The following is a 21,370-nucleotide window of genomic DNA, read 5'->3' as shown; positions in this document are numbered from 1 at the left end:
CACAAACTGTAGCGCCCTGTCTATTTCTGTCATCAAGTGTGGCTCTATTTCTCTTAAACCCTGAGCTTCAAAAGCTTGTTATTGCCTCGTCTCTGCTAAAAATTCAAAAAGCGCCTATGGTAGCGCTCTCCCATATCTCGCTTGACATCTGCGTGCTTGTTTTTAAGTGTCCTAACATATTTCACGCTTGCTCTCGTTCCGGTTTTAGGTCACTCATTAGCATTTCACGAATGGGACAGCATTCCATTCGATTTTGCATTTGCCGTCCTGTAGTGTATCCGCGCTACATCTATTTATGTGGTTGATGACTGCAGCTGGAGGTATGTGTCTCTGTAAATGGCCTCATCGTCTTCCGCGGTATCGATCGGATGCATCGATCAGATGCAACGTGAGAGGAGACATGCAACGCGTTAGTGTCCAGCGCAATTCGAGACCTGAGGTTTTCCTCTGAGCTCCTTCTCTGAGGTACACAAAGCATAATTCTTATAAAACCACTACATGCAGAAGACAAATGAAGGTCATTATAGTCTAGGGAGGAAAAAATGTTTTTATTTTATGTACTTCCATTTAGAGGAACATTGCTGCTGGGAAAAAAACTGCTTAGACTACTGGTTTATTGTTGTTAGTGCTGGTGCAAAAACATGCAAATCTTGCTGGTTATGCTAGTTAAAGGGACAGTTCACCCAAAAATGAAAATTTTGTCATCATTTGCTCACCCTCATGTTGTTCAAAACCTGTTGAACACAAAAGAAGATATTTTGAAGAATGTTGGTAATCAAAGAGTTAACTATGGAAGCTTGTTTCCGCCACTGAATAAAAAAAAAAAAAAAAGCTAATTGCGACTTTAATCTCACTACGACTTTTTTTCTTGCAATTGCATGATATAAACCCACAATTGTAAGTTATAAAGTCAGAATTGTGTCATAAACTTGCAATTGCCAGTTATAAAGTCAGAATTGTGTGTTATAAAGGAAGAATTGTGATATATAAACTTGCAATTCTGAGAAAAAAATCTGTCTTTTTTTTTCAAGATTTGGACTTTATAACTCGCAATTTGCAAGAAAAAAAAGTCAGAATTGCGAGAAAAAAATCTGAATTGCAAGTTTATATCCCACAATTGTGAGTTTATAACTTGCAATTATGACTTTATTTCTCACAATTGTGAGTTTATATTATGCAATTCTGACATTATAACTCACAATTAAGAGTTTATGTCTCGCAATTCTGAGAAAAGAAGTCAGAACTGCTAGATGCAAACTCGCAGTTGTGAGAAAAAAATGTAGAATTCAGAGATCAAAAGTCACAATTACCTTTTTATCGTTTATTCAGTGGCGGAAACAAGCTCCCACAGTTAACGGTAGCCATTGCCTTCCATCGTATTCCAAAAAATCTAATGGGAGGCAATGGCTACCGTCAAATGTCTGGTTATCAACATTGTTTAAAATATCTTCTTTTGTGTTCAACAGAACAAAGAAACTCATACAGGTTTGGAACAACTTGAGAGTGAGTAAATGATGACAGAATTTTCATTTTTGGTTGAACTATCCCTTTAAGCCTAGTGGGATAAGCTGGCTGCAAACTACCTAACTTGTTCATATGTTGACTAGACTTATTTTAAAGTTCCACTTCCAAAGAGAAAAATCCTTTTGACAGCATGTATGTTTGTTGAAATGAAAAGCAATCACTATTTTAGTTATTGCTACATTTGCGACTCAGCAGAGACAAAATATCCATCAGCATTGTTTTTGGTGTAAAGCGATCGTATATGACTAAATATGATATCCAGCTTCAGTTTCAACATCTTTTGTTGTGATATAATAAATCAGTCTGTTTTTGTCTCTCAGGCATGTGTTTACTGAAGCACAGTGCACAAAAATTCAAAAAGATAAATACAACATTTTTAGTTTATGAACCGAGAAATACAGCTCAGTGTAATTTTATTTCAGGTAACTCTACCCTGCACTCAACTGAAGTATTCTTTAAATTAATAAAAAGTCTAAGGCAAGGTAAGGTAGCAGACTAATATGAGATGAGTCCATGATTTGCATATTTGTGGTAGGTACAGCACATTAGCTTGTTTCAAGGTCACAGGGTAGTGAGATCTGTAATGGATGAGTTCACAAAATTCCTGTTTTGCCTCTCTCAGCTAGCATCAAAAGGACAGACATACACAGGTGGTGTGTAGAAGTTGGCGAGAATAGGGCTGTTGAAATGAACTTACTCGCAGCCAATTTGGCCCTGTGTTCTCATCGAACATATCACTTCTTCACCGATGTCTTCTAATTATCATTAAAACCTGTATATGCTTTGTTTTAGATCCCAGATATTCATAATTGTACCGTGAAACTCAAAACAAATGATTTCATTGTTGCATATCATTTGTGTTTTATAGAGCAGTGTTATGTGGGTGGCCTATATGCAGAATATGACGTAAAGGCCATCTCCTGATTCTTAAAAGCGAAACGTTTTAGAGCAAGCAAGGTCATGGCAATGTTGATGATGTTAAATGGAGCACTATTGTCCTTGTTGTTATACCAACAAAACCTCTTTGGTTTTTTTCCAGAATAACAATGAAAACAATTGTGAGGACAAAAACAAAGAAACAGTGAGACGACTCCCAAGACGTCTTTGCACAGAGGATTTGTTCAGACAAACACAAAAGCACAGACTTGAGCAAACACACTTGAGTGATGCTTTGATGCCAGATGAAATTATGAATCAAATTCTCATCTAAACTAATGAGAGAAGTGTTGTTATTTTCAGATTATTGCAAAGATTCATCATACATTTTTTTGCACATATTTTTCACCTGTCAATCTCAGTTTTCAAGATGTTTCTCCATCTGCTTGAAGTTTGATATCTGATAAACAGAACATGGTATTAATTGGTTAGTTCTTATCTGGTTTTGCTCCAGCATCGATTGGGCATCAAATGGCAGCCTGATTTTTTTTTTATTAGTCAATTATTTTTTCATATACAGAATAAAATTAAACATGGGAATTTATTTATGGTATTTTTTTCATCATAAAAAATATAATATTATATAATTAAATATAAAAATTATAATATTTGCTTATCCACATTTAAAATATTTTGTATAATTGAATGATTACATGTAAATCTGCAGACAATAAGTCACACAACCCATTAAAAAGATGGTATGTGTAGTCTACACATACCATCTTTATCCTTCAACATATTTAATGTACTTCTTTTATTTTTTATTTTTTTTTATTTATTGAGAATGTTAGGCATTTCTTAATTTGCTTAGTTTCTAATATGTTAAAAATTAATTAAAGTTCGATTCGACATTCAATGTTTAACGGCAACAATAAAAGTTAAAAGTGCCCTTTTAAAAGTTAATAAGTCAGTTTATTATTCTAATTATGGGCAATTATATGGTTAGTTGCATTTTATTAGTTGCATTTAATATAGGTATTTCCAAAGCAGATTTTAAAACAAAAAGATTCAAACTGTCCTTCACCTTCCTCAGTGTGCAAACCAAAGGTACAGGATGAGACAATGACAGTGCAGGTAAGCAGAGACATATGTAGGCCATGCAGGGAGTCCAAGACTGTTAGCAAGCGAAGAAATGGTGAGGATAAGAAGGAAAGTGCGACTCAAGTGGGAAAAGGGGAAGGATGAATTCTGCTCAGCTCTGGTAGTGCATCAAAGGTGATGATCACACTCCATATGTTCCATTAGCTGGAGGTCTTTGTGGGAGGCGAAGAGGATCATCAGAAGTTTAATTTGCATTGGAGTTAAAAGCATCATTTATTTGAGGTTGAGCAGAAAACAAAACAAATGTGGTGTTTCGCAAAGAACACCTTAGCTGCATTCCAAAAACTAGTTTTCTGTTTTAGTTAGTGTTATTTGTTTCGCTTATGAGGTTCTATTTCAGTTAATGGCATTGATGAATTGAACTGCTCATTGATGAATTGAACTGGTTTCAAAACGAATGTAAAACCCGATAAGTTCAGAATACTTGACTTTTGTGGACACCAATTACCTCAAAACACAAGTAAACCAACTAATTTTTTTTAAGTTACTCAAAAATTATGTTAGTAGAACTTGTTAATTACAATTTAATTGAAATGTTCAATAAACAAACCCATAATCTTTGTGGTTAAGTGTTAGTTAGTATGCGCTAATGTAATGCCTATCACTATAACTGCTGCAACTCAGTTTAAGTTCGGCTTACTAATATCAGATTTTGAGTTCACATAACTTTTTTTCTATTAAGCACAATGAACTTTCAGTAGTATTTGAGTGAAACAAACTAATTTCATTTAATTAGTTTAAACTGTTCGCTTTATCTGAATTGAACACTGAACTGATGACACTATTGTCTTGCTATACAGCTGCTTTACAGCAGAATTTGAATCAGTCTCATATTTGATGAAGTTTGCGTCATTGATTCTGTCACTTTCCTTTTAAATGAGAAGCTGTTGTGAAAAGAAAAAGATTAAAAGGCCTGTTTACACTTGGTCACTTCATGCGTTTTTACTGATCAGATAGTTATCAAAACGATTCCATTTACATTTGGCCACATAAATGTGTCTCCGCAAAACACATAAATCCGATCTTCAGTTCCCACGCTATATGCAGATTTAATAGAGTTCACTTCACCAAAAGAAGTATGAGCTGCATTTTATTGATCATCAGCTAATTTTAAAATCAAAGACCACAATAGTAGAGAGCAGGGCAACAGCACTGGTAAGATCATTTAGTCTCATTACTTTTAATTAAAGCAGAACTAAGTAACTTTTTTACCTTCATAAATAGTTTTCTAAGTCCTTACGATTGTTATTTGACTTGTGGTGTGTTTGAGGCGTGCACTAACCCCCTCTGGCACGTCTATGCCAGAAAACAGCATTTGCAAGTTGAGCTGCGCCGACCCAACACAATCTCGCCTCATGTTCACGTTCACGCGAGAGTGACAAAATGCTTCACGGTAATGCAAAAACAATGTATATATTATGACTTTATAAGACAATTTCGAAAATTACCCACCGCCATCGAGATTTCTTGTACTGTATTTGCAAAACTACTGCGCTGGTGAGCGTTGTAGTCCAGAGCTGCGCTTGGAGTATTTACGACAGTGTGATTCACTGAAGGAACCTGTAGGGGGAGCTTCGCAAATCTTACGGAATTCCGCTTTAAGATGATTGTGTGTTAAGCGTCTACGACTTTCAGTTTCATTAGTGGCAGTTTGCGCGTTGACTTGCATAAGAGATACTCTACTCATCTGTGGCGATGAGCTTTGCAGTAGCTCCGTCATATCTGGCTATAATAACGTCATATAGCCTATAACACACTCTCACATGTTTATTTTTTAGCATTTTTGGGAGGTGTATTTAGACTTATTCAGTTTAGACTGGAACGCATCCCAGACCACCTCCTGAAGTGGTTTGAGCGATCGGATTTATATTTGCCTCGAATGCGTTTCGGAGGGCATTTACGTCTTGTTCACGATCGGATAGCTATCCGATCAGAGAAAACGCATGAAGTGAACAGGTGTAAACAGGCCCTAAAGCACTATAAAAATGAAGTTGACTTGATTTGAATTGACTTAGGATGCTCTCTAGGTAGGCAGTTAGGGAGCTCACTAGGTTTTGGAACAGAGCTCTTGAATGTTCATCCTAATCAAAGCACATTTGTTGCACCATATCATTAAAGCTGTTCAACATGTATTACCTGATGAGCAGGATGTCATAAAGACTGTATCACAGGGCAAAAGCGTGGCAATTTAATTAGATGGCCCTGCAAACAACAAGCGGGATTATCGTCTTTGGTTTGCTCAAGTGTAATGATGTGTCTCTATTTTAGATTAGTCACAAACTTTCTCCTCCATGGGGAGAAGAATAAGACGGCCTCTCAATTCACTGCACATTTGTGTAATAAGCTTCAGCTCTTGTTACTGGATTGAGAAGTAGCTCTTTGCCTCATTTTAAAGAGCAGTAATGAGCCATTGGAAAGATTCAGTAGGGTTATGAGAATATAAATGGCAGGACAAAACCAGTGCAATTTGCTTGGGTGACACATTAGCAGCAGCTATATCACCAGAGGCAGTGCGGGAATCCGTTTTTCACCCACTGCGTTCTGTGGGTGCCCTTCCTTCTGCTTCAGTTATTTTAACCCTCTGCGAGGCCAATTGAAAATACAGGTTTTGTGGGAGACTGTGGGAGTTTGGACATATGAGGCAGGAACCACATTTAGAAATGTTCTGCTCTCATAGCTAAAATAGTACTGTTGAGGCTTTGTATTAGAATCTGCATCTGCATGTTTCAGCATTCATATATCTTTAAACATTAGCCACCAGAGAATTACTAGTATAATCTTTTAACAAATCAAATAACACAGACCTGATTTATGTTGTATATGTAACAGTTAGGAATGCACCGATAGGATTTTTGGCAGATTATTTGCCGATTCTGATACTGGTATTTGTCACTTGCTCTCTTATTTTTGTCATTAAAATAGATAGTTTTGATCGTGTTGCAAATCAGAAAAGTAAAAAAAAAAAAAAAAAAAAAAAAAACATTAAGGGTGCGTTCACACTTCGGTTCGTTTGGTTCATTTGGTACGGACCAAAGAAGAAAAAACAAAACATGTAGTCCTGGTCTGGTTAGCGTTCAGATTGGCAATTTTATCACCGAACCTAAAGGCACAGGGATACATTCACAACGTGATTGGTCGGATTTTATGACGTATTGCCTATTTTGAGACGGAATTTACCGAACATCCAAAACAATGCTGTGTGCTGAGGTAAATGCGCTCGTTGTGTGTGCGTAGCCTGCATGTGATGGTATTTTGGCCAGCTGGGAACTCGTGAAGAGCTTATAAAATGTGTAAAGTAGTCAAAACACCGGCGGGAATCCATCCGTCACACACAAACGATCTGCTGTGTGGAGACGCGCGTCTGATGCCTGTAATGGGCAAACTCGCGACTATGATGAGAAAAACCGACATGCGTGAGGATTCTGTCCATTTTAGGGTATCGTCTTTCAGTTTTTGGTTCGGTTACATGTCTTTGGTCCATGTTGCGTTCATATATCATTCGAACCGCACCAGAGTTCGTTTGGAAGCGTTCACATATGCTCAAATGAACCGCACCATCCGAGCAATCGCACCAGGGTTCGTTTTAATCGAACCAAACATGACAAGTGTGAACACACCCTAAGTCAGGGGTACTCAAGTTCAGAGGCCAAGAGGGCCGCATTTTAACCAAATGAAACGCGAAGGGCCACAAATTATAACTTGGATCGTAAGACTTTTATTTAGGCCTACTTAAGACAATATTTGTAGTTTTACTGTTTATTTACTAAAAGTTCAGTTTTTAAGGTCTGGCTGTTCACTGGCTGATGAGAGTTTGTCCATAAGATGAAAACATTGCACTTTTTTATAGTCTTTTTATACTCCATTGCACCTTTTTAACACTTTTTATAGCACCTATTTATACTCAGAGAATAAATGTTTTATTATTTGTATTATTATTACCTACCTTTTAATTTGGTCAGAATCAAAAAAATATTTTTTCTTTTTTTTTAATGTTCAATCACAATTTTATGAATTATCTAACTATAACCAACGTTGTAAACATGATAAATAAGATATTTTCCGTGAGCTCAATGATGTGATGACAGATCTGTAATGGGAGCACTCTCTGCTTGCTTTCTGTTTATAACACATTGACATTAAGAATAAAAGGTTTGTTTTTCATGCTGCTCGGCAACTTACACACTGCAAAGTTTGAGGAATGTCAACTGCATTTCATCATGGAAAAATAAGGTTACTTTGTTTTTTTACTTGCGCGCACAGTCTCGAGCCTTTGATGGCGTTCACGAATACAAGTGCTCGACTCATGCGCACTAGAGAGATTCATGCTTGTCTAGTCTTTTTCGCTCAAATAGTTACAATAAAATGTCTTTGTACTTGCTTAAAATTAGAGTTGCTGGTCTTTTAATCCCCTCAAACGAGCGCTCTTAAACACGGTCGGCTATTGTGTTTGTTGTTACTCTTGTTCTGTCTTCTCCGTTTCTTTTCAGACTGAAACAACAGCCCGTTTCAGTGCTGACACCTTGTGGACAAACTAAATTAGAGCAAAAACTGTTCAATGCGCGCGTGCAAAGTGCCTTCAGTTTATTGTTCTTTGCGGTTAGAAAAACTGTGCTGCGCGCGTACACTATAAGCGTTCTCTGCTGATGATTACAGCGTCACGCGCACTGTACGCCTACCATTGTGTACGTGTAAAAAAACGAAGTAATATTCACGCTAATTTTCAACGCAAATTATAATAAAAATACATTTATATGTAGCATGATGCGGGCCACAAATTTAATGCTGACGGGCCGGATGCGGCCCGCGGGCCGCCTGTTGAGTACCCCTGCCCTAAGTTATACTAGCTAATTTATTGCTGCATCTTAAAATCATTTCTAATGAACATGTATTGGATCCATTTAACATTCAGCAGGCCAACATAATACATAAATACAACGGAACAAAGATACATATGAAATAAACAGTTTTAGGTAGGTTGAACAGTTTTCAGGTACAGAAATATAGTAAACAAATGTAAAATAATACTGCATATCCTTCACTGTATAAATTAAATCCATATATTATTATTAAATTGAGATGTAGCTAAATTATACTGTACAACAACAATATATTTCTGTCACAAAAAAGGAAATTTTATTTTGACAGGTTGCCCCGAAGACCTTCGAGTTTCTGTGTGTTTATGATATGACGATTTTCTCATTCTCAAATGAAAAATGCTCACAAAGTGATTCTGGAGATGAAGTTCATGCATTCATGTCCTCATATAGTGAAGGATGCATGCAGGATTCATAATTAGAATCTGCTTTTTTTGCGGCTTAATATTCACAGACTGTAATCAATATCGCAATTTGATTTAAGTGTACTGACCTAAGCCTACTTTTTATTTATTCATCAAGACTTTGACAAATTCCGTGACAATACGCATTGTATAGTAAATTCTGTTTTTATGACTGGATTCTGCGATTCTGTGTGTGTTTTCCATGCCACAGAAATTATAGGGCCCTATACATATTAATTGTTACAAAAGTTATTTAGTCAAGAGTAGTGAGCAATTTTTTTATTTTTTTTGTTGTTGTTGTTGTTGTTGTTTGATTAACATTAAAGCGCAGACAGCAGCACAGCAGGAATATTAGATTATGGATTAATCTTGAATTATGCAACAGACATTATACATCTCAGTGCCTTTATACAGTTAATTAATAAACCATCGGTTTGTTATATCAGCCTTTTCATGATATAGCTGATATGCCGATGGTTGTAATTTGATCAAAAATCAGCGGCCGATACATCAGTGCATCTCTAGTAACAGTAATTTTCTGTTTTATTTGGTCCCTGTTTCTTCTGTGTGGTTTCTGTCTCCTTAATTGTCATAGTGACAGATTATTCCCTTGTATGTCTCTATAGTAATCTTAGGATTTTCACCCATGTCTTGTTTAGTTCCTTGTTTTCCTGGATGTATATAATATACATATATATATATATATATATATATATATTATATATATATATATATATATATACTGCTCAGTTTTCAGTTGTGTTTGTCGGTTCCTGTTTATGCATAGGGTGGTTTTGGTTCCTGTGGTTATTTTAGTGTTCTCCTGAGTGTTTGTTTAAGTTTAATAAAGACTGTTATTTATATCTTTTTTTTTGTCTTCTTCGTGCACTGCTACTAGTGTAACATTATATGTCTCAAGTCTAATCTTCTTGATCAAATTGTTTGAAATTACACTAGTTTATAATTAAATATTTTGACTTTTTAATCTATCTATCTATCTATCTATCTATCTATCTATCATCTATTGCTTCTTCATATATATATATATATATATATATATATATATATATATATATATATATATATATATATATATATACAGTGCTTCCCACAGGTTTGAAATATACTTGCGGTGGTAGCCAGGTCAAAAATCCTCCTATTACCCATTGCACAAAAATGGTCTACTATATGTGACAAATAAATAATGTGTGATTTTTAACAGTATTTTTATTAATTGAAATTAATTTTAATTACATAGCACACTATTACATCTAATTACATACTAATATTGCATAATATTGCAATGCATTATTATGCATTGTAAATTATGCAAAACTACAGCATTTAAATGGTTATCCTTTTCCTATGTTCTCCTTGCTGTCATATAGTGTCTCTCTCAGTGAATGGGACACAGATTTTAATAGTAAAATTTATATAATGAATAATATATGTCAAATAATGTTCTTAGTCTTTTCTTCCTGTGGGGGAGACTACAATAATTTACTATGAATTAAATGGAAATCAAATTAAATATAATTTATTATGCAACTAAAATACCAATAATGCCCAAAAGAAAAAGAAAGAACTTAGCGTGTGACTTTTAATTATAAACAAGCCCGCAATACACCGGGACTCTTATTTTGAAATGTTTGTGCTATTGTAGGCTGATCCTTCAGATTATAAAACAACCGTATAAAACATTAAAATAAAGGCTATGAAGTAGACATTATAATAATTCATCAACTTGAGTTCATTAGTAATCGCTTGGCATAAATCTGCGCTTTTCATTGATTGAGAATCACTTTGAAGCAGTCTGAAGCGCTGTTGCGCGAGCATGTAGAACGCACAACAGCGCCCTCTTGTGACTTTGCAAAATGCAGCGCCCGTGGGAATGTCAGCGGGAGTAAACAGTTCTGACGCACACATAACGAGAAGGTATGAAACGATTAGTTAATCGATTGCGGATGGTTTCATTATATTGGGCAGATATAAAAGTATAAGAGGATAAAAATAATAAAAGCAAAAATGTGTCTCCAAATATACTTGGGCAGCCGTTATTATACCAGGGCGGCTGCCCAAGTAAAGTCTGTGTGGGAAGCACTGATATATATATATATATATATATATATATATATATATAATCCCTAGTGAAAAATAAATATACTAAAATCGATTTGAAATACATTTATTTTATGCTAAGTGTACTACAATTGCATTTACATGTGCAAGTACTTAATATAAATACCCTGCAATTGTACTTTTAGTATACTAAATTGGTATACTTAAAGTCTGCTAAACTGGAACAAGTATTTTTGTGTTGAGGTCCAACTAAAGATATACATAAGTATATTTGATTATGCTAAAGTGGAACTATTGCAAGTATACTTTAGGTACACTTCATATATCTTGCATTCAAATTATATAGTGATCATACTATCCTTACTAATAGTGATATTTAACACATTTTAGGCTTAATATTTAGAAATATGCATTGTGCAATAAAGAAGAACTGCAAATAAAGTTTAATTAAAATATTTATGTCAGTATGTCTGTCAACATTTGAAGCGGATCAAAAGCCTTCATCAAAGTTGTCCTAAAACCCTCCACTTCAAATGCTGACTACTGTATATTAATGGGTTTTTAGTTAGTGTGAATTGAATGTAGGCCTATTTTAAATATATTTTGGTAGGGTTTTTTCACTAGGGCAGACTCTGCATCCATTGCTTCTGACATGTTTTCTCACCGTCATGTACTTAACTCGGAAACTCTTAAGGAAATCCAGAGTTACCTAAATTCATGATTATGAGTTGTGCTGATGTTCATGTGCATTTTAAATACATTCTTTCTGACATGACTTGAAAACACTGTAACTGCTGAAGCTAAACCTTGACCCCCACTGGCCTGCCCCAACGTCCTACTATTCGTTGAACCACAATGTTTGCTATGTTTTGAACGCCATAAAGCCAATGCCATCACACTCACCAACAATCGGTTTTGCTGTACTTTTGCTAAACAACCGAACTCGCTGGAGTGCACACTTTTGGGAATCTGTGTTGCAGATTTTGGTACATTTGTTAGAAGGAAACTTTGGAGTCTAGAAAGTCATTGTAGCTAAAGACACAAGTCTCACCATGTACAGTATTTCAAATCCGAGAATGATTAAGTTATTTTTAGATGATGCTACATAATTTTTTAGATGAGACTTTCTTTTTGTGCAAACCACAGAAAACGTGAGGTATGAACTGAAACATCTAGTTTGTTTCTGCTAATTGGCTGTAAGGGCAGAATTTTCAAACCCAACTTTTGTCAACAGCTCAGACATAATCATGAGAAATTTCATTTGTTACATTTTTACTTCAGTAATTTATTTTTGTTGAATACTATGTTGCCCTGTTATGATTAAATGTCCAATTCAATGAACAGTATTTGAGTTCTACTTGTTTAGTATAAAAATAGTATTGGCCTATAGAAAAGTTTACAGGAAATGTGTTTTGAGTTGCAAAAAATAATAAGTAAGTTTTATAATTATGATCTTTACCTTTTTTAATAATTTGCTCACACTTTGAATATCAGGTAGGCTATTGTTTAATTTAATTCAATAGCAGTTTTCACAATTTTGCATGGTTGCAAACACATACATATAGAAGTTACATAAGTAAATATTTGTAATTATGACAAATAAATAAAACAACATATAGTTAGTTTTAAATGGTGAAAGAAATGCACATACCTGTTACATTTGTGTATTCCTAATGCAATTCAATGCACCTACTGTAATACCCCTTTCCCATTAATGCTACTTTAATAGCCCTTATTTGCACTTCGAAGTATGGACTGCAAAAAAAAAAAAAAAAAAAAACGCAGAAAGTTCAAATGTCAAATAAATACAGAAACGTTTACTGCATGAAAAGTAAATCATTTGAATTTATGTGTCACATATAAATCCACAGCTTAATGCGAGACTAAATCATTTAATTGTGTTTTTGTCAGAAGCAGTTCTGGTGCATTGAGAGTTGAAGCGCGCAGAGACAATCGGCAGAGGAATGTTATGAATGATTATATTTCATCCGCACACACGGAAACACAAGCAGGTCTGCACGTTCACATTTTTTTCACAATTGTTTTAGTGCGCGCACAAGAATAAAACTTATGTGCCGGTTTATGCAAATGCTTCATGTTGCGTTAAAAGATAATGTCAGGTAAAAGGGAAGCAAAACATTCTTGATATTTAATGTTGCGCCTAATGGTTTTATTTCTTCAACAGCTTAAAGTTTAATGCACGTTCGTGTTGTATAGCAACAGGCCGTTTCACGTTTGTTTTCACGCACCACTTACTGTGTCTATATTAATAATTTTGTTGGCGATTCACAGTCTTTTAATCCATATAATTTGTGCTGTCATTAATAGTTGCTTATAGCTGTACTTGTAACAGTAGAGAGAGAACACAAAGTAACACCAGTTTAGGGTAGTCTATATATGTGTGGTGGCGCAACAGGTAAGCCGAGTGCTCTTGTGCGACAGTGATCCGGGCGACCCGGGTTCGATTCCAGCCTGTACTGGTTCCGGCATTCAATGTACATATAAATCTGTTCCCATTGTCTCAATGATGTTCACTGGATAAGTAAGTTACTGGTATACTGGATCTGTCTGTAAAAGGCATATTCTAAAGCTGTAACATTATTTATAAAGATTACTTTATTGTAGCCTATTTGGAGCACACTGTAATGATGCCATTAGCACACTACAAGTTCACTTGAAATGCCATTGCAATGTGTTTTAAAATCACTAAAAGTTTGTTATTAGTATAATATTAATGTATGTTCAACACTCTTACAGTGTAATTGAATTGCAGTTCTAATGTCACCAAAATACATTTAAAGTCTACGCTGAGTGAATTCTGCATTTTAAAACTTAAATACAAGAGTATATTTAAAGTGTACTTAAGTATACTTGCAATAGTTCCACTTTAGTACAAACAAGTATATTTAATACAACTTTAGGTGAACTTAAGCACTGCTTTTGGACAACTAAAATGCATTTAGTACAAAGTTAGTTGTTCCAATTTAGCAGACTTTAAAGGTGCCCTAGATTCAAAAATTGAATTTACCTCGGCATAGTTAAATAACAAGAGTTCAGTACATGGAAAAGACATACAGTGAGTCTCAAACTCCATTGTTTCCTCCTTCTTATATAAATCTCATTTGTTTAAAAGACCTCAGAAGAACAGGCGAATCTCAACATAACACAGACTGTTACGTAACAGTCGGGGTGTACGCCCCCAATATTTGCATATGCCAGCCCATGTTCCCAACATTATTAAAGGCATTAGACAAGGGCAGAACGTCTGGATCTGTGCAGAGCTGAATCATCAGACTAGGTAAGCAAGCAAGGACAATAGCAAAAAATGGCAGATGGAGCAATAATAACTGACATGATTCATGATAACATGATATTTTTAGTGATATTTGTAAATTGTCTTTCTAAAGGTTTCGTTAGCATGTTGCTAATGTACTGTTAAATGTGGTTAAAGTTACCATCGTTTCTTACTGTATTCACGGAGACAAGAGCCGTCGCTATTTTCATTTTTAAACACTTGCAGTCTGTATAATGTATAAACACAACTTTGTGTTCTTTATAAATCTCTCCAACAGTGTAGCACTAGCCGTTAGCCACGGAGCATAGCCTCAAACTCATTCAGAATCAATGTGAACATCAAAATAAACACTGTACTTGCGCGATTAGACATGCTGCATGACGAACACTTTGTAAAGATCCATTTTGAGGGATATATTAGCTGTTTGAACTTTTTTTATGTTGTTTAAGGCAAGCGCGAGCTCTTGGGGCGTGGAGCACCAGATTTAAAGGGCCACACACCCTGAATCGGCTCATTTCTAATTATGCCCCAAAATAGGCAGTTAAAAAAATGAATAAAAAAAAAAATCTATGGGGTATTTTGAGCTGAAACGTCACAGACACATTCAGGGGACACCTTAGACTTATATTACATCTTTTAAAACAAAGTTCTAGGGCACCTTTAAGTATACCAATTTATAGCATGCCACAAATACATTTAGTTATACTAAAGTACATACGAAAAAATTGTGCTTAAGTATACTATTTTTTCACTAGGGATGCCAATCATTTAAATCAGTAGTTCTGTATTTTAATGACTGCTCAAATCAGTAGTATTGTGGAATGAGCTGTGATCGGTCAGACAGACGTTTTCTGTCTAAGCAGGTGGTTCATGGCCACAATAGGCTGCAAAATGGACCAGACTTTACGCCAATAATAAAACACCAGTCTAATGAATGACTGTCGATAATGAGGCACAGTTGATCCTGCTTTTTTCAACCTCGAAACAGTGTCATTGTTAGTGTTTTGAGCTGTTTCAGCCGCAGCAGTTCCAGACAGATGTGATAGAGATGGGATTGCAGTAGGGTGATTGCTTTTCTCCACAACTGTAATAACTGAAAGCGGCTAAACGAGCTGCTCTCTTCAGAGGCGAGAGACCTGTAGCTTGCTCTGATGGCACAATGTGACTCATTAGTATTGTTATTAGAAAGGAGTGAAGAGGCAATCACTGCACAAAACACACCATAATGTTCACTCAGCATGTGTTATATGAAAACACCCTAGTTGTTTGATTTCCCCATTGAGCTAAGAACAAACCAGTAATATTACAAATAATAAATAAATCCATGCAGGCAGACAAGGGTAGTCATATAATATGTAATGCATGTTGGTCTAAATGTGATTTACAGTTGTCTTTATAATGGAGCATTTAAAGGACATTTAGGTTAGAATTTTTACAAAATTACAGGTTTTTCTGTCTGTCTTGCCTTTTCCTGAGAGATCTATTAAAAGCTTTTCTAATGCATAAGAACAAGGTGAATGATATGCTAAATGCTTTGAAACATTCCTGATATGTAAAACCCATAGGCATCAGCGACTTGACATTGCAATCTTTTAGACATTGAGACGTAGGCTTTTGGTGGTATTTTCATCGCTGTAGTTTTACAGCAGAGTCGACAATGATTGACGCTGTCAGTCCATAGTGACGGATGAAGAAATGATTCCAATACATTTTTCAATTTGATGATTGACACCTTTTTGACCAATGAATTCTCCAAGGATATAGGCCGTGTCATTTCGGAATAGGAAGCCTTATGGAAATTGATTGCTGACAGTCCTTATCCTTTAGGAGATCTCAAAGGAAAACACAAGCATCTTGGTTGACTGCTCTGTGTCAGTGGCAACACTTTTTTTGTCATTTTGTTTTTTTAGTGGCCTTAATTATAGAGATTCATTAGCAGCTGCAACATTTATTTTAAAGTAGTGTTCTTATTTGGTAACACTTTACAATAATGATACTTTTTTTTCTTTTTTAATTTTTTAATCTGTTAACTACATGAACTAACAGTGAAGCAACATATTATCAACATTTACTAAAACATTATTACATTACTAAAAATCATTACATTATTTAATGAACCCCTGCTAACATGAACTAACAATGAACAGCTGTATAATGTTAACAAAGATTAATAAATACTGTAACAAATGAATTGCTCACTGTCAAGTATTACCACATGCTTTTAAAATTACACAAGAATAAAGAATTTAATTAAAAAAAAATATGAATTCTAGTGGCATTTCCTTGATTTGATCATCTTTCACTTTCAGAAAGACATTAAAAATAACTTATAACCTTGTGGGATAAATCATTCTGAATAATTTAGGATAAATTCACTATATTTGGTTGATTCCTGAAAATATTTTTTATAAAGAAAGTTTATTTTATTTTAATGCGAAACTGAAAATCTGGAATTATGTACTTTGCATTTTTTTTCTTTCAAAAATGTACTACAAAATTTATAGTGCTAACAATATTTTGATAGCTGCTGCTTTTCTAGTCCCTTGTTGCAATTTTCTATATATTATGCTTCAGTTTTCACTATTGCATCAGGAAGCAGCTCTTTTCTTCTTTTTAAAGAGCACTAATGAGCCATTGGAAAGATTCAGTAGGGTTATGAGAATATAAATGTAGAGCTGAAGCCAGTGCAGTTTGCCCGGGTGAAACATTAGCGGCAGCTATATCACCAGAGGCAGCTAAAGAATTAGTTTTTCTCCCACTGATTTCTGTGGGTTCCTGGATTTTGCAGTTATTTTAGTCCAATGCATGTCCAATAAAAATACAGGTAATGCTCAGAGATGGTAGGAATTTGGATAGCATAAGACAGGAAGATGGTTGAGCCCTGTCATTTGGCAGAGGAGTGATTGACTGATTTTCAACAGTTTACCACAAACACACACGGTCATGGGGGGAGGTAACTTGAGTTATATAACTCCCCTTGTGTGTCTGTTTGAAAAATGTTAGCATAGTCTTTTTGCCTGTTCATGCTCTGAACTCTGTCCTCGCTCTTTTTTGAGTAGCTCAAACTGGCCTGTTTGAAACAGCGGCCTGAATTTGGGATTCATGGTTAGAAAGCCGAAGCCATCAATTATAGATTGAGATACAGGGATGAAACAATACCTTTGATGTAAGGGAGGGAAGTGGTGAGAACACAGAGAATGTGGGATGGTGAAAAGCACAGTGACTCAAAGAAAGTGCTCGTCACAGGATGAAATATTCTCCAGAGAGAGCACTGTGTTACTGTGATTGTGCTCTCTGGAATACAGCAGAGGAATGGTCACTGTGGTTACCCTCACTATATGCACAAACATATACACACATGCCAGTGTTGGGGTGTACTAACTAAAGGCAGCCACACTACTAACTTTTCAGTGGCTGTTTCTTTAAATCAAAATGAATCCCTTTTTGCATTCTGAGCAGGAATGTAGGCTGGGACTTCACTGTAGCATTTATTTAACCCTTTCGCACATTAATTTAAAATATAGCCCCCAGCGTGAGTTTTTTAAGGGGCCGTTCACATATCGCGTCTTTTGCGCGCTCAAGTTCGTTTTCAAATGAAGACGCACGGAATGTGCGCTCAAAATAGAAGCACGCGGTGTGACGCGCTCGCATTTTCCATGCAAGGCGAGATTCTTTTCAGAATGCTGCAAGCTCAGGTCATGTGACAAGAGCAAACCAATCAGCTTCGGGCTGGAAATCATGGTATCCTTTGCTGAAACTTCCTTATCGTCGTGGAGAGCGCAGTACAGGGTTGCATAGCAAAGACAGATGCCAAGAGCTTTGGAAAGAAGGAAAAACTTTCCATGCGTTTTTAGACACGACATGTGAACGGCCTCTAAGGCGACCATTATTTTAGAACGTATCACCTTATCTTTTCCATAGCGACGTGTCATGCTTGTCATGTGACACACCCCAGCCACAAGAGTGCTGTATGACAGATGATTTTCCTTTTTTATTTAACTATATCATGAACTATCTCTTATTCCGATTTTCAAATATGTGTAAGTGAATGTGTTTTGTTGTTTAAAACCTTTATAATGATCATGTTAGCTGATCTACAATGCGCGATGACTGCCGCCATGTTAGTTTGCGCCACAATTCAGAGAATTGGATCTGTCAGGTTTAAATCATGTAAATTCTTCCACTTCTCCAAAATATGTTAAAGTAAGTGACAGGTGAAGTGAGAGAAGAATAGGGTAAACTATATAGTTACCTACACAATGTGTATTTGATATGAATATGTAACTCCCATAGATATCAGTGTGTATTTAACTAACTTTAAAAGTTTTTTTTTTGCTACTACTTATGTGTATTCAAATGTCTGAAACCTAAAATACACCTTATGAGCGAAAGCACATTTGAATTTAACGGTTGATCATGTGATGCACTGAATGGTCCAATAACCAGTGTGATCGCACACTCCAAGACTGAGCGGTGTGATCATTTGCGCCAAAGGGCTAAATGAATCATTGAATGTTTTCCTGGGTCATATAATGATATTTTAAAAGTCATTATTTTGATTATTGGATGTAATGGAATAGGTTAACTTGCTTTAATGTCCAAAACACATTATTTTTTCACATACTGTACAATATTGCAGCTTCTCTATTCCCAGTCTATCTGAAACATGATGAGTTCTACAAAGCCCCTCCTTCTGAAAAGTGCTCTGATTGGCCAGTGATTGGCCTACCACCTCAAGCGTGTGTTGGAAATGTAACACCCCTTATCATAATCGCCAACTTCGGCTTCCAAGGCTTCTAAAGCGTTTGTAAACACACAGTTAATAATAATATGGTCGGTTTTACCCTATCAGTTGGAGCCCAAAAATAATATTTATTTTTTATTTTATAGTTTCAACACTGATGCCTGCATGAATATGTTTTGCAGACAAATATATTCAGACACGTAAATACACACTCTTTTGAATGATGGTTCATTTTGGCCAGTTTTGATCCTTCAACCTTACACACACACACACACACACACACACACACACACACACACACACACACACACACACACACACACACACACACACACACACACACACACACACACACACACACACACACACACACACACACACACACACACACACACACACACACACTCTCTCACTCACCAAAGCTGAAGTAACTCATGAAACTTAGTCTTTTCAAGCAGTTTCAATTTTATTACAGGCAGAAAATGATTGTTCTGCAGTAAAAATTTAATTAGTCCCATCAGGACTTTCCTCCTGCTGTTATGATTTGATAGATAAGACAATGACAATATTGTCATACACTAGTGGCTTACGTGGATAACTGGATTTATTTGAAACAAAATTAATTTATGTTTTCCATGACACATTTGTCTGAATCATTGCCATTATTATGCTAAATATTAGATGTGAGCATGTGAGCAGTAAATTGGCAGACAAATTGCAGAAACTTATAGGAAACCTCTGACCTCAGTATCTGTATTAGCAGATGTTTTGTGCTTGCAGTCCAGGCTTCTTCTGCAAATCAATTATTCAGTCATATTGGAGTGTGTATGTGCAGGTTGGTGTACCTGCATGTGTGTGCGTGCGCACATGCGACATCCCTTAAGAAAATTCTTGTGCTTATACTTGGATGTTTCACTAAAACTTCAATAAACAAAATTTACCATATAATATTTAGTTTTTCAGCAAACATAGATAGCGGACTCTCCCGTGTGAGGCAGACCTGATAGGACGCCAAATAAATTATATCTCTCTGAGATACTGGCTGGCTGGCTGGCTGGTTTATTCAGACTGAAACATGGAACACAGTCAAGGAAACTGACAGACTGTCTGGGTACCACTTCCAGTTTCAGTCAAGTTATAAACAACATTACCTTAACAGAGCATGACCTGCTCATCTCATCATGTCAATCAAGCGACAGCATGCAATACTGAGGCACTAATGTGTTCTTCTAATGGACTGAATGAAGATTTATCTAAGCTTATATATATATATATTACTTTTCTTTCAATTATCTTTCAGTTGGACAGTAGGTAGCAGCTCCACACATCAATCTTCATACTTTTCTTTCAATTAGATATTTATATATATTGAAGGATTCTCCACAAAGACATCAACAACAGTCGATATAGCAACATTATCATTTTTTAACATCTGTTATGTTTGTGTTGTTGCATTATTGTTTGTTTTTCCTGTTGCTTTGTACACTGCTTGTATTATGTTTGTTTGTCTTTATAAATCATACAACCCTATAAAATATGAATAACGACATGCCCTGGAATATTGTTGCAAGACTTTTGCGTAAGAATTTTCTTGGGAACACAGAAAATTTGGATGTAACTTGCATCTGCTGCTTGCAAGTTGCATAAGTGAAACACGGTTCAGCCTTACACATCTATTAAATCCTCCCCAAAGGATGGAATAGTGAAAAATACATCCTGATCAAAGCAACTTGAACAATACATCAAAAACATCCTCTGGGTACTGATGATGTCGTGAATTTTTTGTTCATTGACGATTATTCAGGGTTAGTTTACCAAAAAATTACATTTCTGTCTTCATTTACTCACTCTCATGTCATTTCAAACCCGTAAAACCTTTGTTCATCTTCGGAACACAAATTGAGATATATTTGTGATGAAATCTGTGAGTTTTCTGATGGACTGCAATGTTATTACCACTTTCAAGACCCAGAAAGGTAGTAGAGACATCATTAAAATAGTGAATGTGACTACAGTGGTTCAAACTTAATTTTATGAAGCGACAAGAATATTTTTGTGTGCTAAAAAGCAAAACAAAAATAACAACTTTATTCAACAATTTCTTCTCTCCCCTGTCATTCTCCTACGCTGTTTACGTTGTACAGACAGTGCAGAGCTTCCGTGTTCTATGTCAGAATGCCGACTCACTATTGGCCGGTTCCTGCGTCAGCATCACATGCATGCGTCGTGCTGCTCAAGTGTACAGCATCGGAGAATAGTGAGTCGGTGTTCTGACGTAGAACCCGGAAGTGCTGCACTGTCTATACAACATAAACAGCGTAGACAGGGGAGAGAAAAAATTGTTGAATAAAGTTTGAGTAAAGTATTTTTGTTTTGTTTTTGCAAACAAAAAGTATTCTCGTTGCTTCATAAC

At 35.8% G+C, this 21,370-nt stretch overlaps 1 protein-coding gene across 2 annotated transcripts in view; it reads left to right on the top strand.

Moving 5' to 3' along the window:
- opcml (opioid binding protein/cell adhesion molecule-like) overlaps positions 1-21,370 on the top strand; it is a 184,562-nt gene that overhangs the window by 128,361 nt on the left and 34,831 nt on the right. The gene's annotated exons all lie outside the window — the stretch shown is intronic.

This window comes from Megalobrama amblycephala, linkage group LG2 (assembly GCF_018812025.1).
Source record: "Megalobrama amblycephala isolate DHTTF-2021 linkage group LG2, ASM1881202v1, whole genome shotgun sequence".
NCBI classification, from domain to species: Eukaryota; Metazoa; Chordata; class Actinopteri; order Cypriniformes; family Xenocyprididae; genus Megalobrama; species Megalobrama amblycephala.
This window is presented reverse-complemented; position numbering and strand designations above follow the sequence as displayed.